This window comes from Engystomops pustulosus, chromosome 3 (assembly GCF_040894005.1).
Source record: "Engystomops pustulosus chromosome 3, aEngPut4.maternal, whole genome shotgun sequence".
NCBI lineage: Eukaryota > Metazoa > Chordata > Amphibia > Anura > Leptodactylidae > Engystomops > Engystomops pustulosus.
Window position 1 is genome coordinate 149,515,300 of NC_092413.1, and position 24,114 is coordinate 149,539,413.

The 24,114-nt window shown below is 40.4% G+C and overlaps 1 protein-coding gene and 1 long non-coding RNA gene across 4 annotated transcripts in view; one reads left to right on the forward strand and one right to left on the reverse strand.

Moving 5' to 3' along the window:
- The window catches only part of BCL6 (BCL6 transcription repressor), a 64,186-nt gene extending 53,094 nt beyond the window's left edge, over nucleotides 1-11,092 (reverse strand). For both annotated transcript variants that reach the window (XM_072142538.1, XM_072142536.1), the window contains exons 1-2: nucleotides 10,634-11,092; nucleotides 10,330-10,463 (exon numbers count right to left, since the gene is read on the reverse strand). The gene's annotated coding sequence lies outside the window, so the exon portion shown is untranslated. The remainder of the gene's footprint in view (nucleotides 1-10,329; nucleotides 10,464-10,633) is intronic.
- Nucleotides 1-24,114, forward strand: part of LOC140122099 (uncharacterized) — an 87,176-nt gene that overhangs the window by 41,351 nt on the left and 21,711 nt on the right. The gene's annotated exons all lie outside the window — the stretch shown is intronic.

Genomic DNA, 24,114 nt, shown 5'->3' on the forward strand with positions numbered 1-24,114 from the left:
GTCTGGGGTATGGAGAGCTGAACGCTGGTGGATGCTGTGGAGGATCGTGGAGGCGAAGATGGGGTTTTCGCACGGGAGGCGTTTGGGCCGGGGTCCTGGGCAGGGGGCTGACTAGCAGATGACACAGGGGAAGGAGCAGTGGTGTGCCCGGCCGGAGGTGAACGGGCTTGGTGCCATTGAGTGGGGTGCTTAGCATTCAGATGCCTGCGCATACTGGTGGTAGTTAAGCTAGTAGTGGTGGAGCCCCTGCTGATCCTGGTTTGGCAAAGGTTGCACACCACAGTCCGTCGGTCATCCGGTGTTTCTTTAAAGAACCTCCAGACTTCTGAAAATCTAGCCCTCGCCACGGGAGCTTGACTACGGGCAACATTTGGCGCTGATGCACCAGCTCTGGCCCTGCCTCTCCGTCTGGCCCCACCACTGCCTCTTCCAACCTGTTCTGCTATAGGACTCGCCTCCGTCTCAGAAGCACTGTGTTCACCCGGCCTATCAACCCAGCTTGGGTCTGTCACCTCATCATCCTCCGATCCCTCAGTCTGCTCCCCCCTTGGACTTCCTGCCCTGACAACAACTTCACCACTGTCTGACAACCGTGTCTCCTCATCGTCCGACACCTCTTTACACACTTCTTCCACTACGTGAATAATGTCATCATCACCCACAGACTGCGACTGGTGGAAAACCTGGGCATCGGAAATTAGCTCAGCAGCAGCAGGACAAGTGGTTTGTGACTGTGGGAAGGGTCCAGAAAACAGTTCCTCAGAGTATGCCGGTTCAAATGCCAAATTTTGGTGGGAGGGGGCAGACTGGGGGAAAGGAGGCTGAGGTGGAGGAGCTGGAGGAGTGCCGATTTCGGTGACATGGGTGGACTGCGTGGAAGACTGACTGGTGGACAAATGGCTAGAAGCATTGTCCGCAATCCACGACATCACCTCTTCGCACTGTTCTGGCCTCAACAGTGCTCTACCACGAGTCCCAGTAACTTGAGACATGATGAACCTAGGGAGTGTACCTCTGCGGCGTTCCCCTGCTCCCCCATCAGCAGGTGGTGTCTCACCCCGCCCAGGACCACGGCCTCTGACCCCTGCAGTAGTTGGACGCCCACGTCCACGCCCTCGTCCTCTACCCCTACCCTCGGGTTAAACATTTTCTAAATTAAAGTGTAAACTTGAAAAAAAAAAAAAATTTGTGTTTATTTTTTTTTAGTTTTTTATTTTTTTTAACAAAACGATGCTATCCTATTGCTATGGCTAGTTTCTAACCTACACTGACAGCACACAACTGGATTTTGTGCTTTGCAAGAGGAGTTTGAGCTATAAAATGAAATAAAAGGTAAAAAAAAAAAAAAAATCAGCAGACTCTGCCTAATTCTACTCAAACCCCTAATAAATTGTCCCACTTCGGTGTTTGAGGTGGATATGCGTGTCACTAAGAGCTAAACACAACGGTCGCAGGTCTCCCAGCAAATTCCTCACAATATGGTACTAGCTGCACTACTAATGCCAGCAAGCCCAGCCACAAGCAAACAAAAAAAAGGAAAATGTAACGCTATTGTAGGCCTAAGGCTATATTCACACTGCCGTTGCCCGCCCGTACCGTACCGTAGCGGGCAACGGCAGTGTACGGGGAGAGGAGGAGGAGGTGAGCGCAGCTCACCCCCGCCCCTCTCCATAGCAACCTATGGCGCACGGCCCCGTATTACGGGAAAAGATAGGACAGGTCCTATCTTTTTCCCGGGTACGGAACGGTACGGTGCCGCACGTGTGCGGCACCGTACCGCTCCCGTAGGGTGCCGTGCGCCCATAGGAGTGTATGGGGGACGTATGTCGGCCGTATATACGTCCCCCATACGTTCGTCTGAATGTAGCCTAAGTAAGCCGTTGGGGTTCTCCTATGGCTATTTTGTAGCCTACAATGAGAGCACACTGCTTTGCAAGATGAGTTTGAGCTATAAAATGAAATACAGCTAAAAAAAAAAAAAAATCAGCAGACTCTGCCTAATTCTACTCAAACCCCTAATAAATTGTCCCACTTCGGTGTTTGAGGTGGATATGCGTGTCACTAAGAGCTAAACACAACGGTCGCAGGTCTCCCAGCAAATTCCTAACAGTATGGTACTAGCTGCACTACTAGTGCCAGCAAGCCCAGCCACAAGCAAACAAAAAAAAGGAAAATATAACGCTATTGTAGGCCTAAGTAAGCCGTTGGGGTTCTCCTATGGCTATTTTGTAGCCTACAATGAGAGCACACTACTTTGCAAGAGGAGTTTGAGCTATAAAATGAAATACAGCTAAAAAAAAAAAAAAATCAGCAGACTCTGCCTAATTCTACTCAAACCCCTAATAAATTGTCCCACTTTGGTGTTTGAGGTGGATATGTGTGTCACTAAGAGCTAAACACAACGGTAGCAAGTCCCCCTGCAAATTCCTCACAATATAGTACTAGCTGCACTACTAGTGCCAGCAAGCCCAGCCACAAGCAAATAAATAAAAAAAAAAGTATAGCGTTATTGTACCCCTAAGAAGGGCTGTTGGGTTCTTGTAGAATCACTCCTGCCTAACACTATTCTAATAGAACACCCTAACGCTTTCCCTGACCAGCAGCAGCTCTCTCCCTAGCGGCATCCAGACACAGAATGATCCGAGCAGCGCAGGCAGGGGCTAGTCTATTCCAGGGTCACCTGATCTGGCCAGCCAACCACTGCTATCGACGTGTAAGGGTACCACGTCATGCTGGGTGGAGTGCAGAGTCTCTTGGCTTGTGATTGGCTCTGTTTCTGGCCGCCAAAAAGCAAAACGGCGGGAGATGCCATTTTCTCGAGCGGGCGAAGTATTCGTCCGAGCAACGAGCAGTTTAGAGTACGCTAATGCTCGAACGAGCATCAAGCTCGGACGAGTATGTTCGCTCATCTCTAGTACCTGGTATAGTCAGGATTGACTTGTGTTTAGCTAGACTGCACCAACCCACAGTTGTTCTTACTGAGGAGCATTTTTCAAGAATGTGATGTGTTTCCATGTGTTTGCAGTAGCCCCTTCACATTTCATGATACTGCCCTCATATTGTGACTAGGTATGATAACTCTTATGTACAAAAGACGCTATTCATACTAACTCAGAGGAAAAACCATGATAGTGTGACACATTTCTATGATCTAGATCCCATGATCTTCTCCTTTCCCCAACACCACATGTGTAAGCTCCCTGCTAGAACTACAGGGGAAACGGTGAATAAGTGAATATAAACAGTAACCTTGTCCTGGTTCCACAGGAAAAGGGCAGAGATTAAGGAGGTAAGATGCCTCCTCATTTTAGACATTAACATGAAGCACCAACCAATAACTGTGCTTTCAAGTATAGAACTCTTTCTGTTGTCGTGCTTGAAACTTCACCTCTACCTTTCTGGAATATAGCAGTTAACAAGGTAAGCCATCAAAATTAACCCGACCACCTTCCAGCTTTTTACCCAGAGTTTCCCTTTTCTACTTGCCCTGAAAATACAACTTAAATATCTGAGTAGGGGTCCCTCCTATGTGAAACAAATTAATAACATGTTAGCCATGTGGATCTTAGATCACCACATCAGTCCATCTTTCCTACCCCCTAAGAACATTATAATGCACAGTCCTGAATATCTTGATTTGCAAATAGAGGTTGCAAAAGTCCACCCCATAGCTGTCTCCACAAGAACCGCCAAACTCATCTCTTGATCCTCTGCAGTTTCTAGAAAATGGGGGATATAAGTCCCTGGCATTTTCACATGGATCTATTCTCCAATACCTGTCATCGTCTCGGCACAGTTTTGGTGTCATCGGCCTCCATTCTTGCTGTGGGAGAACCTCAAGTTGCTCCACGTAGACAATCGCTTCCTGTGGGTCATTAAACTTGTGTTGGATGCAACCTTGCATATTGAAGCATAGATACTCTGGGTAGGAGAGCAGAGAAGAGAGCACAGATTCCTATAGGTCCTCAGTATGAACATAATTAAACTATTTAGTTATCACCTGTTGAGGGGGTGACGGAGGGGCACTTGGGGGAGGAGGTTCTGTTATGCTTGTCTCTGGGGCTGCAATGCGGTCAGTTCTCTCTCAACCGGTCTCCTAAGTCCTAGTCTGAGGGGTCTGGACAGAAAGTATGGAAGTAAGTCAGGGAAAAAAGATGGAAACATGAATATATTTAACCACTTCACAACCAGCCAACAGAAATGAATGGGCTGGTCTATGTGAAGGGTTTATGGAAAAATTCATAATCAAAATTTAAATATTGCATACAGCAAACGCTGTAAAAATAAACATTTTCCAAATTGTCATGTTATCACTATTTTACCTCCTGTAAAAACTTGAAAAAAAGTGATCAAAAAGTTTTTACAGTTCTTAAAATGTTAGCAAGGAAAATGTCAGCTTGTCCCACAGAAAACATGTTTTAAACATTTTTAATAGTATAAAATGACAAAACTATATAAATGTGGCATCTCCACGATCTTACAGATCTAAAGAATAAAAGGGATTTGTCATCTGAATGACACAGTGAAAGCTGTAAAAACTAAGCAAAAGTGGTGCAGCTATGTTTTTTCATTGTGCCACATCTTTTTTCTTGCTTCCCTGTACACTGAACCGAATTTTACACTGAAAAGATATCACTAGGAAGTACAGTTTGTCCCACATAAAACAAACTAATATAGCTCTTTTAATAAAAAAATAAAAAAAAGATATGAGTTTTGGAATGCCAAAAACGCAAACACTGCAAAAGGTTACCTCTACAAGTATATAACAAAGTTTTCAACCATCTGCAATAATGATTTATTAAATTTTGTTGAAAGTTTAGTTATGTATGTAAATATGCAATAAGAAATCAATAACCCTAGGTACTCGAGAATAAGGCAAGTTTTTCAGCACAAAAAAATGTGCTTAAAAAACCTAACTGGGGTGAATAAAAAAACTATATATATTATATTTTTACTTATATATATATACTTGCCCTCTGTCTGTCACCCCCAACTCTCCTTGCGCCTTGTCTTCTCCCTGCTTTAAGGCAGTGCAGACAGAGGCACGCTTATGTCATAATAAGGGGGCGACAGGCCATGTCAAAGTGTGCACGTGGGCAAAAAGCATAGACATGCCTCTGCCCATGTTGCCGGGACACGACGAACCACAAGGAGAAGAGGATGCCAGGGGTGAGCACTAGAGGCAAGTACCTCTAGTGATGTTTACCGAAAAAACGATGTCCCAGGACTTCATAAAAACAAGATCATCCCTGGACAGATGGGACAAGCAAGTAAGTTTGGGAGCTGTGGCCCAGAGCCATGGGGGCTTAGCCTGCCAGTATGGGTTCTGGAGGCTTTTGGGTCTTCGTCCCTGTTGACGTCCCTGTGACTGTGGACGCCATGTAGATGCTGCATTCAATAATGTAGAGGGACCCACTAAAATTATGTTACAAGAAATCTACCATAAAAATGAAGGATGATAAACCAGGTACACTTACTTGTAGATCCAGGCACTGTGGCTGTGATAATCTTTTTATATTTGTTTTCCATGGTTTTCTTCCTCCTAAAACCATCTTTTAAAATTATGCATATGAGCCAGAGGGGCTAACCTGACTCCTCTGTGATCTGGATTTACAGACTGATACACTGTCTCACCTTCCCCTCTGCTTCCTCAGCACTTGTTCAGTGAGTATATCAGGCGCACACAATGGTAGATTTCCTTTAAATCTCTCCCATTTACTTATAGAAATTTGTCTCCAAATTCACACACAAATACACTAAAAATAGTCACTTTTCGAGGATGGAGGCGGCTGTCAATTTAGACACTCCTATCTTTGACTCTATAGTATCTAGAGACATCAGGCTTGTAGTTCTGTGTGCTACAGAACCAGAGATACCGGCGGTTATAGAAATAGTAGGGAACTGCAGCTCACATTCCCAAATATGTTAATTTTATATTTTATGAGCACATTGGCAAGTTTTAAAATAAGAGAGAGGGTCATGTAAATAACATTTTTGCATATGATGCATACGGTAAAAGTAAAGGTTTAAATAATGGGGCATATTTACTAAGACTATGTACAGTTGCCTGTAAAGTGTGAAGGGTGCGCCAGATTCAGAAATTCTGGCGCCCGTTCTACAGGAATTTGATACTCCCTGCACTGCTCTGACAGAGTGCACCACTTTTTTGGAGTGCACCTTTAACATGGAATGTGCAACACGTTTCTGTTGGACTTTGCATGTAAAATGTGGCACACAAACAGACTGAGCACTGGAGCGCCCCCTTTAGTGCAGAAATTTCTTAGTAAACGTGCCCCAATGTGTACAAAATAGCTACTCCATTATAGGTTTGGCAAAATTGATATATTTCGCCTATCAGGCACAGCGTCCCCAAAAATAATTAGCATGAAATAGCAGTACTTTGCTTAGAAAAAAGCAGTGTGCGAATCTGACCTTAATGCTTTGGGGAGATTTATTAGGAAGATATATCAGGATAAACAGGAGTTGAGTTTTTTGGCATTAGATATAATGATATTGGGTGAGTCATGTAATTCAGTGTTTGTTGTGAATACACATACTTGTTTGTGTAGGTCTTGTCACACCAATAACTAGGTCATCTCGAAAGAATATTTAAGGTAAACTCATCCTGATTCTCACTCCTTGTCATTGTATAACATACTCAAAGGATTTCATATTATAGATCACATTAAAAGGGTTTCTGAGCTCTAGTAAATAATGTGTAACTACTATCAATTATCTGGATAGCTATTCCAGTAATGGGCCCCACATGCTGGACATCGGAGTTACAAACTTCAGAACATTTTTACATCCATACCCAGTTATACCTGGGAGCGTCTCTATACTTCCTAATATTCATTTTATAGTATAGTCCAAATAGAAAAAGAAAAAGGGTCTACATAATAATATGTCATGTCAGCAAAGTAATACTGCACTCCATAATGCAAATTTCAAGAGTCAGGAGTTCTGTATCCATCTACACTATTAATAGCAATTATCCAGGTTGGGAAATTTTTAGACATAACAGTGGATTGCATAGTGACACACTTCTGTTCCTGGAAGTCTTCCCTAGATGCAATCAGGGAAGTCCAGTCATGTTGCCATGCTTGTAATGTTACCAGTAATGATCTAGCAGTTTAGAAAACAGAATAATGGGACAATCAGCTCCAAAGGCACATATAAACTAAATGTAGCTGTAGTCACTGTATCATAAGCACACTTTTCAAAAGAATATCTTCTGAATGCACAGAAATCTTACATTTTATTTATATGGAAATTATTTCAACCTGTAATTCCCCATATCTCATTGACATTGTTTTTCTATCCCTCCTAAATTAGGCCCTAGGTCTTAGGTGCACCGGCATTCATGGTCACACCCATGGGGTACTGAAATGTTCCTTTGCATATACCAAGTTCAGTTTCTATCTGACTAGGGAGAGGAGATGTTCCCTTAAATGAAATCTACTACTCAATTTAAATATGAGTCATTCTTATCTGGTTTCTTGTATTTTAAGTGAATGTGAGGGCACTATTACATTCACAAATATATATTACATATATATACAGGCAGTCCCCGGGTTACATACAAGATAGGTTCTGTAGGTTTGTTCTTAAGTTGAATTTGTAGGTAAGTCGGAACTGTATACTTTATCATTGTAATCCCCAGCCAAATTTTTTTGGTCTCTGTGACAATTGGATTTTAAAAATGTTGGATTGTCATTAGAACCAGGATTAACAATAAAGCTTCATTGTAAACACCAGTGATAACTATTATAGCTGTACAGCAAATTGCCAACATCCAGAGGTCTGTTTCTAACTAGGGGTCATATGTAAGTCAGGTGTTCTTAAGTAGGGGACCGCATGTATGTATGTATGTATGTATGTATGTATATATATATATATATATATATATATATGCACACAAACACTTACAGGCAGGTTTGTTCTTAAGTTGAAATTGTATGCAAGTCAGAACTATATATTTTATCATTGTAACCCAAGCCAGAATTTTTTTGGTCTCTGTGACAATTGTATTTTAAAAATGTTGGATTGTCATAAGAACCATTAACAATAAAGCTTCATTGCAGATATTTATTAACTGATAGAGTTGTCTATTGTAGCCTGGGACTAAAGTACAGTAAATTACCAATATCCATAGGTCCATTTGTAACAAGGGGTCGTATGTAAGTTGGGTTTTCTCAAGTAGGGGAGCGCCTGTATATATAGATAAGTTCATTATATAGTTAATGTGAAAGTGAAGTTGTCCTACTCTTTTCTATAGTAATCCATGAGAAAGAACAGTGGTACAGATTTCTCAAACTGTTTACAACACAAACCTGTTGCAATTTGAACCAAAAACATTAAAAGCCTTGCACTGCATTTCAACGGTTTTATTCAGTTTTTAGAAACTTTTCCAACTATTACAACAAAGTGGTGTAGCCTCTGATAAGGGGGCTTTGAGGGAAAAGTCATTACACACATTTTTGGCTAAGTTTTCTGGCATAAACTATGATTGTCTAGTCTTACTGTAAATTTTTTTTATAAATATGCCCCAAATGTTCATCCAGTATCAGGCAGGGGTTCCATTAGGCCACAAGGTTAAATAATTCTGAGGTCACACCATCAATAAAACCAAAAAGACCTTAGCAGCCTTCAAATTAGGTTCCCTCAAGTACCTCTGGAGACTATTACTTTCTTAGAGCCTTGAGACTATAATGGAGGATCATCTGATTCTCTGATTGGTTTATCTAGCACCGAGGTATATAGTGCTAACAAATTTTGAAACAAGTTAACACAACTCTGATAACATTATAATATCATAATATGGTTTCTATACATTGTCGATAACATAGGTACAAGGTGCAATACTTTACATTTCTAACCTTGAACTCCGAGCAATAACCTAAATTCCATGGGCCCTAATCCAAAGGCTGGAATGGGCTACAGGACAATAAACAAGCAGAAATTGTTATTATCAAATACAGTGGAATATTGGGTACAAGTATAATATATTTCAGGAACATACTTGTATTCCAAATCGCTTGTATATCAAAGCAAGTTTTTCCATAGGAAGTAGTCATGTTTAGTAAAACATCCAGCCCATTTATCTCATCTACTTCTTCTTGGGAGAGGAAGGTACGGTACAGTATTGTAGAGGGGAGGGGGGAGGCGACATAATGCTTATATTATAAAATTTTGCTTGTAAACCAAGTTACAGTTTTTGTAAAGTGCAAGCTTGTCTTGTAAAATGCTTGCAGGCCAAGTTACTCATAATCCAGGGTTCCACTGTACTTATCTTCCCAAATGTACCAATAAATAGACCTAATAGCTTAGATTATCATGTGAAAATAGGATACAATATAAATGCTGTTGTTCTATGTCTGTTTTGCAGAATTAAAGGCCCTTCTTCTGGAAAATAACACAGCCCATACCATTCAAATAAAAGTCTAAATGTAAAATACTTTTAGTGTAAATGCTTCATGTCTAGTTGCAAAGTACTCTCCATATAGCATGTTCATACTGACTACCAATCCAGATCAGTGGTTCTGGTTAGCAGGATCCTCCTCAAGCACTTTTTTTTTTTTTACTTTAATGGAAAGAAATATTCCATAATTAATTTTTCTTCCATTGACACGTGCATGGAGTCATTGTGGTGGGGAAGAGTCATGCTTGGATGTACTCCCTTAAATGAGCTCCCATAGGACTAATAGAACATAAACAGTTATTTATTTACCTGGGTTATCAATGAAGCCAAGACAGGACATCCTAGCATAGCCCTTCCCTGCCCCTGTGACACCTTACAAGTAAGCTAAATACAGCATTCAAAGTTCATTCTCTGCTTCAGGGCGATTCTCTTTAGAAATACATCATGTGACCCTACATAACAGGTTGGTTGTGAATTGTGGGCCAAAATCCTTAATTCTACAATTCACAGACCCCAGTAAACAATTCACCAATTTATATCCTTTTTGTAAGACTAGGAGTTTGTGTGAACTCCTTTCATAGTAATAAAAAAGTCTTATTCTAGTGTTTAAGTAATCAGTTGTTAAAGAAAACACCTTTTGGTGCCAATGATGGATTTACTGTATTTGCATATGCTGAACAGGGTGACACAGGTGCATGAATAATGTAAAACTAATATAGAGCTCATTCTTCACTTGTCTATAATTAACACATAAAAGTACAAAAACTGCACACAAATAAAAAAGCTATGTTTTACAGTGTATGGCTACAGCTTTACAACACCAACAAAACAAATGATGTATACAATGATTAGCACAGCATGAGATACAATACAGCTTTACTCGTAATCTGAAGTGTACAATTACTTACTGAACAGATCACAGAGGCATTGCTATCCTCTATGAAAGAGCCATTTCATTGTGCCACCTCCTTTGCAGTCTTTCCTCGGCATTAGATTGTTACTATAATCAGTTTTCCAGCTTTGGTGACACCAACAGCTTTCCCTGTGACAATAAAACAACCATCATACAAATTAATTTCAGATTTGTAAACACATTTTCTGTAAACAGTGTTAGACAGTTCCAGGAAGTTCATCATCTGCCATTGTGTCAGCTGCAGATACTCCACAAAACAAGAAACTCATGGAAGAGCTTAGGCAAGTAGAAGTTCTAACCTGAATCGATCATTTATCATTTGCCGTACTTTGAGACATCTGGGCATGAAAATGTAGATATCTTCTATATATCCGATGTTATGTTACACATGAGCGTCACCCATTACTAATGCCTTGGGAGACTGGTATTAAGGGCGGCACCTCTTCATTGTGGATTCCATCCAAAGTATATAATTGTTCTGCTGGCAAGCAACCTTCTCCTCTTCCCAGGAAGCAGATTTTCTGAAAAGCAAACTAGTACGGTTGTCGAAGCTCTGACTCCGACATGAAATTAGACCACCTGTCCGTGCAATTTCAGATATGTTACCTTAGTGCTTGCAATTCAGTAGAATAGGAATATTAACTCAGAGAGAATTATGTCATACACTGTATTGTATGTGTTGAGGTTTGACTACAAGAACCTAAGCAGTTGAAGAGTGATATTTTTGGCTTTAGCTCCCCACATGAGTCCACGTGTTTTGCTACAGTTTCCTTCATAGGTGGGGACTAAAAGTAAAAAAAAAAAAAATTAAAAAGTGTAACATTGTCATTGGATGAAAGAAAGCTGAATTACACAACTGTTTAAATAAGAAAAAAAAAGGCAGCGGAAAAAGGAAATATTTATGTATATTTTTTTTACCATTGTCAGCTGTACTACTGATTTATGAAATGTTGTCAAAAGTTTAGTTCTTTAACAGTCTTAGAAAGTAAATATCTGTCACTTTCTTGTAGCGATCAACTCCTTGACAGCCGGTATCCATGTTATATAAGGCCAAAGTCTAAAAAACCCACAAACATACGAAAATCATCCATCTGTTTAAAGAAAAAAAAACCCAGCCAACCCAGCTAAATTTGTATGGGATAACATTATAACAATATTTATCCTGTACAACAAAAAACTTTGATGCCCAAGTTGACAATCACACAAAAATGGTCAAAAAACTTTGTGAACATTGTGAGGAACCAACTCAAATGGAGGTCCTGCAGAAATCCAAGTGAACTGTTTATTTTTCTTTAAACTGTTTAACAAAACATAAAGAGCAGAAAAGAAAAACCACAGTCCATATAAACTGTCCTGACTCACAGACCTGAGGAATCCACACACACATGGGCAGTCAATGCAACAAACATAGTCATGTGCTATCTCCAACAGCAATGAATGCAGTGTAGTAGACTCTAAGACTGTAAAAACACACCACCCTGCTCACCTGAGCTTGCTGGCTCTTCACTGCTAGCCAAAACCTGGCCTGGAAATGTGGCAGTAGTCATCCCACCCTGCTCTTTGACTACTACAAAATGTCATCCTGGATCAACGGTTGGAAGCAGCTAAACTACAAACCTAAGGTTTCTGATGAATCACTAACTGTCCAGGCACGTTGGTGACACATATCTGCCATAAATAATAGCCCTTTGTGCCTTTGCTCAACATAAAAAACCAGGTCTTTACGCAAAACATAAAGCCTCAAAGAGCTACACTGACAAAAAGTTTGAAAAGTTTTTCACACATCAATTGTCATAAAAAAGATAGACCACAGTCTTGAGTCTTTTTCATGCACGTTACATTTGTTAACACAATGTTAACATAGGTGTTAACAAAACACATTAGTTAACATTGCATTTACAAACGTAAATAGTAATGTAATTAGGCAAATCACCTGTCCTCATATGTTGTAATGTGTTTATAAACTCAATGAAAACGCAACCAAAGCACAATGTGTTAACGCACCCTTAGTTTGCATGTGCATTATATTGCAAATTTAAAAGATTCACTTTGCTATTTGCAGGGGAACTATACACATGTAGCTTTACTGTAGAATCATCAATCATTCAATAGATTCCATTATATTATATTGTATAATGCAATTCTTTTATGTATATAGTAGATGTACATTGATCAGTTGATTAGAACTATATGCTTCAATAAAGTTATTTTATGTTTTAACCCTTTAGTACGGGGTGCTTCGTGTCCCAGTGCACCCACGATCGGTGCTAGCACCGATCGCTGGTGTTGCCGCATCGATCTCTTGCAGCAAAGCTGCTGGAGGCTCCGAAAACGTAACGTCATCGGGGAGAGGCAATCGCTCGCCATGACAGCTTTGGGTCTTCCCGAAGATGGTAGCATTGAAAACGTCATAAAAAGTTGCACAAAATGACACCACTATAGATGGGCGAATCAATTAGAACTAAGTGGAAAATTCGATTTGTCACGAATCTAAAGTCCTTAAAGAGCAACTTCCTTCACCTGTCTAGTGAGGAGAGCAGCCGCCACTAGCAGCAGCAGGACATGGAGCAGACCCTGCACCAGCAGGTGGTGGCCTACTTGGACAGCACTCTACCACCCCAGTTAGAGGATCCACTGAACTACAGGGCAGCCAAACTTGATGTGTGGCCGCAACTTGCAGAGTTTGCAGTAGAGAAGCTGTCCTGCCCGGCCAGTAGTGTGGCAACAGACCGGGTGTTCAGTGCAGCGGGGGCCATCATTACCCCAAGGAGAACCCGCTTGTCCACCTGTAATGTGGAGAGACTGACCTTTGTCAAGATGAATCAGGTGTGGATCGGCCAGGATTTCAACACACCAATGCCAAATGTTGAGAAATGAGTCTAGATTCTAACTAACTGCCTCAGCCACTATTCTGATACTGCCACCCGCCTGATGCCACACATCTGCTGCCAGTTGCTCCATTTGCCTCCCACAATCTTTACCAGGGACTGATATTGTCACCCACCTCCATGCTCCGTCATTGTACCACTTTCTGACCTCCTGCTGCTGCTGACACCTCCACACTCTATCATTGTGCCACTCTGTGGCCTACCATGTTGCTGCCACCAAAAGAATTTTTCATTATGGCACTCTCTGACCTCATGCTGCTGTTGCTGCTGTGACTGCTGCCTCAATGCCCTAACATTGTGCCACTCTGTGGCCTACCATGTTGCTGCCACCTCCCAAATTTTTCATTGTGCCACTCTCTGACCTCATGCTGCTGCTGCCACTGCCGCCTCCACGGTCTAACATTGTGCCACCTCTCGAATTTTTAATTGTGCCACTCTCTGACCTCATGCTTTTGCCCCTGCCGCCTCCACACTCTAACATTGTACAACACTGGGGCCTACCATGTTGCTGCCACCTAAAGAAAGTTTCATTGTGCCACTCTCTGACCTCATGCTGCTGCTGCTGCCACTGCTGCCTCCACACTCTAACATTGTGCCACACTGTGGCCTACCATGTTGCTGCCACCTCCCGAATTTTTCATTGTGCCTCTCTCTGACCTCATGCTGCTGCTGCTGCCACTGCCACCTGCATGCTCTAAAATTGTGCCACACTGTGGCCTACCATGTTGCTGCCACCTCTCAAATCTTTCTTTGTGCCACTCTCTGACCTCATGCTTCTGCTGCCACTGCCGCTCCCACGCTCTAACATTGCGCCATACTGTGTCCTATCATGTTGCTGCCACCACTCGATTTTTTCATTGTGACGCTCTCTGACCTCATGCTGCTGCTGCTGCTGCCACTGCCACCTTTGAAGTTCTTTTTTGGCATTAAAAAATTTTCAGAGAAATTGTAATGGAAGATGCATGTGGCATCTCTAATCTTCAAATTTTAATTAAAAATGTCAACTTCGAATTCATTTCAAACTTCGAATTCATTGTGCTACCCTGTGGCCTACCATGTTGCTGCCAGCTCCAGAATTTGTTATTTAGCCGCTCTCTGATCTCCTGCTGCTGCTGCCACTGCCACCTTTGAAGTTCTTTTTTAGTAAATACATTTCAACTTCAAATTCATTTCAAACTTCAAATTCATTGTGCCACTCTGCAGTCTATTATTTTGCTGCCACCTCCATAATTTGTCAATGTGCCTACTCGTGCTGACCGCTGTCTCCCTGGAACACCCTGTGATATCAATAATGGTTTTTTCACCTTCCATCACTCTATGATGTTGCCACTATGTTTGGTTTTCCCCTTCATTTCATTTGTCAGAAGGAATGAAAAGCCTCAGGATTGATAGCCAAAAGCAGGAATGGATACAGAACAAAGAGCACATGCAAATATCGCATTTACTGGTCATCTCTGTTCTGGATACACAGGTTCTGTCGTCATCTAAGGAATCATCTGATATCAGTATAAAAAGAGTGCACTCTTTGATGTTATAGTGGGATCTTGGCCCTCAGCTCAGTCCTTTCAAGCTGGAACAGATGTTACCTTGTCAGGCTGCGTTCCAGCTTCACTTATTTGGTGAGGTTGGCCCCTGTAAGTGCCTGTCATGTGGCTGTCATGTGAGTGTCATACTAAAACACAGCATTGTTTGAAGACCAAACCATGCTCCCTATGCATATTTAAGCATGGCACAATGTTCTACAACACCTTAAGGCTTTCTGCAGTCAGGAAATACTTCGGCGAATTCCATGGAATGGAATTTTTTTGCAAACACTGCTAGCTCAATGAGGGTGCACACCACCATGATGCTGACTGTATTTTTGTGTACTAATATATCAGATCCCTGATGATATGTTATAAGAAAAGAGTCGGATCGATGTCATACTTTGTAGGGGCAGGGTGTCGGCAGTGTTAATGAGAGGCAGCTCAGAGCTATTGATGGGTGTTTTTATATCCAAGAATTTAGCACTCACCTGTTAGATACTGCACACTGCCATCAATATTTTAGCATTCTAACCTCAAATTATATTTATTTATCCTAAATTACTTCAGTAAGCACGGGACTTGAGATATCTTTATTCTGAGTGTGAATAGAATGGTGAAGCAGCATTGTAGTGCAGTCCACAGTCCTTGTTTTAAGAATTTTTAAATCTATCCAATAAAGGTTATATTTTAGTCTAACACTTACCTCTCTTTTCCCAAGTCAGTGAATGACAACACAGGATGAGAAAGCTCGTCCTAATTAGTGGTAACTTGCTGTATTAGGACGAGCATTCTTTTATTAGTGATCAGGATGGCACTGGGAGACTGCTTGACTGATCGGCAGCAAGAGACCAACACTTATACACAATATACAGAGATATTTAACTTCAAGGCAGTTTCAGTCCTTGACTTTCATTCCCCCTTCTCTTGGTCCCTGGGGTGGGGGGGTGGCGGGTGTAGCCAGGGCAGCCAGAAGTCTGAACAAAACCTTTGTGACTTCTATGTATGGAAGCCTATTAGGCCCAGACCAAGTAACTATGTAGTGTAAAAAACAAAAGATAAAAACCCACAAATGGGTATTGCCATATCGGTTGCAACCTTAGCTAGGCAGATATTATATTATTATACCAATACTGTGAAAGATATAAAAATAACAATAAAAAAACTATTGCAGAATTGCCATTTTAGTGCTTCCTACCTCCCAAAAAAATGTAATAAAATTCAATGAAAAAGTCAGATGAGCCCCAAAATAGTACCAATTAAACCGTAAACTTATCCCACAATAAATATGGCGACAAATAAGCATAATGAGTTTTCCTCAAAAAAGTATTTTGCTAGAGTAGTAAATTATAAGAAAAATGGACAGGTTTGGTGTCTCTTTAATTGTGCTGACCTACACAGGGATATTACATATATTTATTAGAGAGGGTGTCAGTTTGTTAACAACCATTTCACCTGTTACTTATTCCTCAAAATATAGTATAGTAAAGTATAGAGCAGTGATGGCAAACCTTTTAGAGACCGAGTGCCCAAACTACAACAAAGACCTGCTTATTTATCGCAAAGTGCCAACACAGAAATTTAATTTGTGATTAATACTCCCTTCTCTGTCACAGCTTTCATTGATACCAGCACCCTGAGGACAACAATAAAGCAGAAAACAGTCCCAGGTCCAGCTGTCACTTTAAAATAGCTCTGTGCACAGCAAGTCTGGGCTGTCTGGGACTGCAGATATATACCTGGAGTCATCTCTGGTGATGGCCTGAGTGCCCACAGAAAGGGCTCTGAGTGCCACCTCTGGCACCAGTGCCATAGGTTAGCCATCACTGGTATAGAGTATAGGTCTCTGATAGCACCACAATTGTTTGTATAGAGGCAGGTATCATGATGAGTCTCTCTCAGTCTGCTATGAGTTATTTCACTGTAGAGACTGTAGTTTCATTTGTTTGGTGTGTCAGATTTGTAGGTCATTCTAATATCAATTATATTCAAAATAGTTTATTTAATGTTCCTTATTATAAAAATCAACATATAGGTCCATTATTTTCATACAAACGTGATTTGCCAGCGAAAAACCATTCTTGTGTTGATGCCTTGAGTAGGATTGTTGCCCTCTAGAATCCTGCCAAGGAGGTACATAGAAATCATGGGGACCAATTGTAAAAGTGAGTCCCCCTCCTCGCCATCTGTGAGGCAAGATGTGATGTTTTGGGGTACTCAGGACTTATTGATCTCTATATTTATCTCTTTTCTACCACCATACCATTGCCATATTGACAAACAGACATTGACTACATTTTGTTCCTAAATAAAAACCTCTATATAAAGACTGCACAAGAAAAATGGCAGCACCCCAAGATTCAGGTAAATAAAATGTAAATACTTTTACTACCATGTGTCCACAGCAGCGTTTCAGGTCCTTTTTGAGAGAGGCTCCTCTCCTAAGAGGCTGGAACGTTGTGGATGTATGGTAATAAAAGTTCTTTAATTTTTTTCATCTGATTCTTGGATTGCTGCCATTTTTCTTGTGCTGTTTGTTGGATTGAGTCTATATGCACACGTTATAGGGGCTATGATTTGGCCGCAGAGTAGGTGGCCAGCTTAAAGCCCCTATAGAGGTCTAAAACACCTGGTCATGGTGCAGTGAGCACCACTTACCACTCACCTCTCCTGCCATGGCAACCTCCTCCTTCCGCCTTCTTACTGCCCTGCTCCTGTTCCCCCACATTCCCTCCCTGTCACACACAGCCTCCCCCCAATATTCCCTCCCTGTCACACACATTTTGCACTCCCTATTCCCTCCCTATCACACACAGCCTGTACCTCCACACTCCTCCATGTCACACACAGCCTGACCCCCATAACATCCATGTCACACACAGTCAGCACACCCACATAATATCCATGTCACACACAGCCTGCCCCCAATTACACCCATGTCACACACAGCCAGCATCCCCACATACTAACCATGTCACACATAGCCAGCACCCCCACATAACATCCATGTCACACACAGCCAGCGCCCCCACATAACATCCATGTCACACACAGCCTGCAACTCCACATTAAATCCACTTACAGCTAGCACCCCCACATTTCCCCATTTCTCAAACAGCTTGTACCTACATTACATTCAGGTCACACACAGCCTACACCCCTATATTACATCCATTTCACATACCTGGCACACCCCATTCCCTCCATGCCACACACAGACTGCACCCCCACATTACATCCATGACCACATAGCCTGCACACCCATATTACATCCATGTCTCACAGCCCACACCCAAACATTACATCCATGACACACACCCTGCACCCCCATCATTTCTTCATGTCACATACGGCCAACACCCCCACATTACATACATGTCACACACAGCCTGGCAGTAGGGTGGAGGGCGACTTTAACTCCTTCCCGCCAAAGCCCTTTTTGGTTTTTGCGTTCTTATTTTTCACTCCCCGCGTTCCAAATTTTCTATAACTTTTCTATTTTTCCATGTACAGAGCTGTGTGATGGTTTATTTTCTGTGTAACAAATTGCACTTCAAAATGAGGGTGTTCAATATTCCATGCCGTGCAGGGCCGGCGCTATGGGTAGGCAAAGGTGGCAATTGCCCAGGGCCCCCAGGGAGAAAGGGGAGAATCTCTTCTTTCAAATGAATCTTGAATTTTGTTTCTAGGTGCCAGGGATCCAGAGATATTCAGGTTTAAAGTGAGAATATCAGGTGCCATTTTTATATATAAATATCACTTCCGATGGCAGTTTAACAGTTAATATCTCCGTTTTTCTGCATTTTAGAAACACAAATGTAGATTCATATAAAAGAGGAGACTCTCTTCTTTCATAGGAAAAAAGAAGTGAGGCTCTATGAGTCACAGAAACAGAGATACAGCCCCCTGAAGTGTGTCCCCCTCTTCAGATTCTTAGCCATCAGGCTGCAGGGAGCATTTGCTGCACACAGGAGCTGCTGCACCTCACAGATAATAGAAATAATCACTTTATATGTTACTAGTACTACATTTTGAGAAGGGATAATATCAACTAATATTCATGTTTTTAACCCTTCTCTATGCAAATCTAAGAACACACTTTGGGCCACATGTATCAATCGTTTTTTTTCTGTTGTTTCTGCGCCTTTTCATTCAGGCGCACCATTTTTTGTGCCATTTTTGCGACTAAATGCAAAATTAGCTGCACAGCAAAAATACCCAGATTTCCCTCATTTATCCTAGCAATCCAGATGTTTTGATGCGCCTAATGATATTCATCACTTGCGACTTTTCATTTAGGCGCAAAAACGGGCGCAAAAACACTCCAGCCCGAAGGTGGCGTTATCTGAGAGGAAAGCACTGAGCCCCTTTGCAGAACAGCTCATTTCTAGCAGAAAAGCTCATCCAGACACTGCAGACACTAGAACAGATCATACAGACATGAGATGCTCTGCAGACAGGAGCTGCAGACTCTATTTACACTTCATCACCTTCTATTTACAAAACATTCTGCAGAATCCTGAGCTCAAAGCAAGAGAGAAGAGAACGTTACAGAATGTTGCACATAGTACTGACAAGTGTCCCCCATGTCATTCTGCACAGTATCACCAGTGTTTCTGAGGGGGATACTGTGCAGAATTACAGGGGTGCAGCAGAAGATCAGCACTGAGGGATCCCCTCCAGGAGAAGCCCCTGCTGAGGAGGTCACTGGGTGCAGGGTGTCACACACCTGGGTGCTGCTGTGAGTGTTATCTTCATTCTGGGCTGTGGGAGAAGCAGAGAGGAGCTTGTAGCAGGATCACATGTAAGTGCCCGAATCTAACATTGCGCCTAAACTGTGCCAAAATTGCGCCTAAACTGTGTTAAAGTAAAGTGATTAATAAGAGGCAGGAAATTAACTTATCACAGATGGTTGTAGCTTGTGATAATTCTGGAAAACAGTGCACCAGAATTTAGGCGCAACTACTACACTTAGGCGCACAAAAGTGATAAATGCGGCCCATTCTCTCTTATTCCCTTTTATTTTGTGATAGTTATTTTTTGTTGGGAAAATTGACTGATACGATGAACATTCAATCCTCTTCGCCTAATGTGACTACACCGCGACCAGAACATGTCCATAAAGTTATATGTGACACCAAAAACACACATGTTCTGGAATAAAGTTTTTATTTCCCACCATCCTCCATTATTTACACCTATGTTATGACGTTCTCACTCTCATTCTTATGAAGCGCGGAGGGTTCTGTTATTGTGCAGCTAATACAATGGCGCACATCTAAACTTGACTTTTATTATCTCATTAGAGGGGTTTATGGATATATAGTTATTTATTTGGGTTACCATTGTCTAAGGAAAAGACAATGATACATCTGTGTGAATTTTCTGCAGTTCCCTTTGCTGCATATTTTGGTGAATATACACATGTGGGGTCTGTATGCTCTCCTCACATCTGTTTTAGGAAAGTAGATTGTCTTTATATAAGTATTCTGGATTTGTACATATTTTAGAGGAAATTTTGAATGTTAATTGCTAAATGCATCGCCTGGTTGTCTGCTTTCAAAATTCTATAGGTTTTATGGCGCCTTTACTTTTTATTCTGTTTTATTGATATATTTTGCAGGTTGTGACTGTCTAAAAATGTCTAGCTGAAAAGCAGATATCTTGTTATTACAGTTTTAGTGATTTTATGTGGATTTATTGATGTGAACATATCAATAGGGCACATTTGTGAACTCTACAAATGTCCATGTATTACATTTAGGAGATGTGAAGGTAAACATTTTCTGTTTGGATCAAATTTTTTGCCATCAAGGTCAAATTTTAAGTATTTTTAATAAAATGTTTCAATTTGAATCAAAATTGCATGAAGGCGCCTATGTCTATAAAATCTTTGATGCAATTTTGAAAATGGGGCAAGTGTCTGCTTTCAGAAAATATCGGTCCCCCTCCCCAATGGGCCTCACAGTCTAATCAACCTACCAGTAATTTTTTGGAGTGTAGGAGAAAACCGGAGGACCCGGAGGAAACCCACGCAGACACAGAGAGAACATACAAAATCTTTGCAGATGTTGACCAGCGCTGCAAGGCTGTAGTGCTAATCACGGAGCCACCATGCTGCCCATAAATCTCCCTATCATCCATCTCCTATAAAATTCTCCCATATTACAGTTTGTTTTACCATACTAAAGGAGCCTCTTACTGACTGTGACTGGTCATAAAATAGTTTTATTTTGGGGCCCCACTTTTAGTTTTGCCCAGGGCCCCACTTTGTCTAGAACCGGCCCTTGTACTGGGCCGCGGGTAAAAAATCTAAATGCAGTGAAATTGGTGTAAAAATGCATTTCCCCCCGTTTTTTTGTGGGCTTGGATTTTACGGATTTCACTGTATTCCCAAAAAGACTTGTCTACTTTATTCTTTGGGTCAGTACAATTATGGGCATACTAAATTTGTATAGGTTTTATAATGTTTTCATAAATTTACAAAAAATACAAAAAAAGTTTTATTTTGCCATCTTCTGCAACTAATAACTTATATTATGTACAGAGCTGTGGGTAGTGTCATTTTTTGCAACTTTTGATGATGTTTTCAATGCTACACTTTTTAAGACTGTATTGCCTTTTAATCACTTTTTATAGAATTTTTTGTATTTTTTATGGGGTTTTTCGTTATGGGGTTATACACAATTAAAAAACGTTATTATATTTTGATAGATTGGGCATAGATTATGATGCGGTGATATGTGTTTATGATTTTTACTGTTTATTTTTATTAATATCAGTTCTAGGGAAAGCAGGGCGATTTGAATTTTTAGGTTTTTTTATAATAATATTTTTACTATTTTACAGACTCAGTATATATACTGGCAGTATATGGGATTTTCCTCATCATTGTAATGAAAGGGTTGTTCTTCAGAAGACCCGAGACTGAAATGGCGACGGATTGCCGCTCCCCGATGACATCACGGGGAGCGAGATCCCCGCCAAGATTTTTTAAAAACTGATTTTGCGAGTTATTCCTCTGTCCAGATCTTTTTAAATCACCCAGTATATTTCACAAACAAATAAAACTAAAATTATACATGCAAACAATCTACATTTTATCAGTTACTAAATAAAATAGCAAATTTGAAGGGTAAAAAAGTTTCCCGACTCAATAGGGGAGATGTATCAATCTGTCCATGCCAGAAAACTGGGCTATTTTGCACCTGAAATGCCATGTGACACATTTATTGCAAGTTTGAGACCATTTTTAATTCGTTTTCCAACTTGCCCTAAAAATAGGCATGTCCTTGGTAACTAGGGGGTGTGACTGGACAGAAAATAGTCTGTGCACCAGAAAATGCAATATTGTGGTACAGTAAACTAGACAAATAATAGGAGGTGGAAAGTACAACTTTTCAGATCAACACATTAATACATCTTTCCCAATAACTTAGTGTTTTCCAAAACTTAGGTCTACTTTTTGTGTACTCATCTTGCAGTTTTGCAAAAGAAAGATCAAATGACCTTATGTAAAAGGAAACGTTTCAACTCACGTGGAGATAACAAGATTGAAAAAGTAAAAACGTTGCTAAAATAGTAAAAAACAATAATGATCAGAAAAGCACTCAGTATAAAATGTGATATTAAAAAGCTACAGAGTTCAATTAGTTGTAAAAGACAATAAACATTTAAGCAATATATAAGGCATTTCACAGTTAGATATTTAAGTAAACATACTGAGGGTACTTGTACACAGCAGGATCTTGGTCTTTATTGGTAAGTATTTTGCATTAATATTCTACTAAAAACAAAACAAATAATTACCAGAAATCCATTTAGTATAAGACGTGATATAAAAAAAAAAAGCATAATTCATTTGTTTTAATTGAAGATAAACATTTATGCAATATCTGAGGCATCTTATAGTTGGATATTCATGAAAGGACACTTGCACACAGCAGGATTTTGGTATTTTTTTATATAAGTATTTTCGGGTTAACACCAGCAAGATCCATGCAAAAGAAAGCTGACATGGGCCAAATTGGAAATTTTGTGTCTATAATAAAAAGAAGTGGCTGAATTTAAATTGAGTGATGCAGCTAAAGTCTTGTTCCCCCCGAACCATTATTACGTTTTCAGCTAATTTTACCAGCCGCGTTGCAGCCCTTTTTGTTGTTCTTATGCAGTTGTTACTAATACTTGTTATTCCTTTTCCTACATTTTATTCGCATTTGATAAATATTTTTTAAATATAATAATAATAAAAAAAAATAATCTATATATAGTTATACCGGTATTTCATTCAATATACAGGCAGTCCCCAGGGTTACGTACAAGATAGGTTTCTTAGGTTTGTTCTTAAGTTGAATCTGCAAGTCGAAACTGTATTTTTTATAATTGTAGATCCAGATAAAAAATTTTTTTGCCCCAGTGACAATTGGAGTTTCAATTTTTTTTTGCTGAACTAAGGATTATCAATAAAGCTTCATAACAGACACTTTTATAGCTGATTATTGCAGTCTCGGGCTATAGTAAAGGATCCAGAGAACTTAATCAGAGATTGCAGTGGGCAGTGGGGTACGTCTTTAACTAGGGGGCATCTGTAAGTTGAGTGTTCTTAAGTAGGGCACCGCCTATATAATGACTTGTATTCAGCATGATTTCAAAAGTTCATTTTTAAAGGAAGGAGGAAATGGATAATAAATATAAAAGATTACCACAGTCACAGTGTCTGGATCTGTGATTAAATGTTGCTGGTTTATCATTATTGATTTCTAAAATAATAAAAAAAAAATCATATTGCACTACTGCACCTTTGATTCAATAAACAAATCCCATCCAAAAAATTGTGATTGAAGGCACAGAAACCAGTAGCTCATTATTACAATATTATAATAACATTTTTGAGAATGTTCGCAGAACATGTTCTATATGAATTCAAATAAGCAAAGCAGATGTGGTCACAAGTGATGTATCAAAGCATTTTCAATACCCTCCTTCATTTCTGTCTGTCACAAGGTACATTCTCCATTTACAGTATTTTTAAACTTAAACTCTTTGTAGAGCAGAATATGATAACAATGCAAAGCAAGTGGTTAGGTGACATTTATGACAAGCATATGCAGAGTAGTTGAGATATTCTTGTATACAAGTAACTGGAGAAGGATGAGTGCAACCTGTAGGTCACAGTGCATGTTGATGGGTATATAAAGAGGATGATCTATAGAGCCATCCATCAGCACCAATTGAAGGTGCTGAGATTGAAGTCTAAAATAGTAGGTATATTAGCAAGGCAAGTAATCCAGACAAGGTAATCTATGGACCTACACAGCTAAAATAGCTTGTTTCGCAACTGACTGCGGTAGAGTTCGTCATTAGAGAATG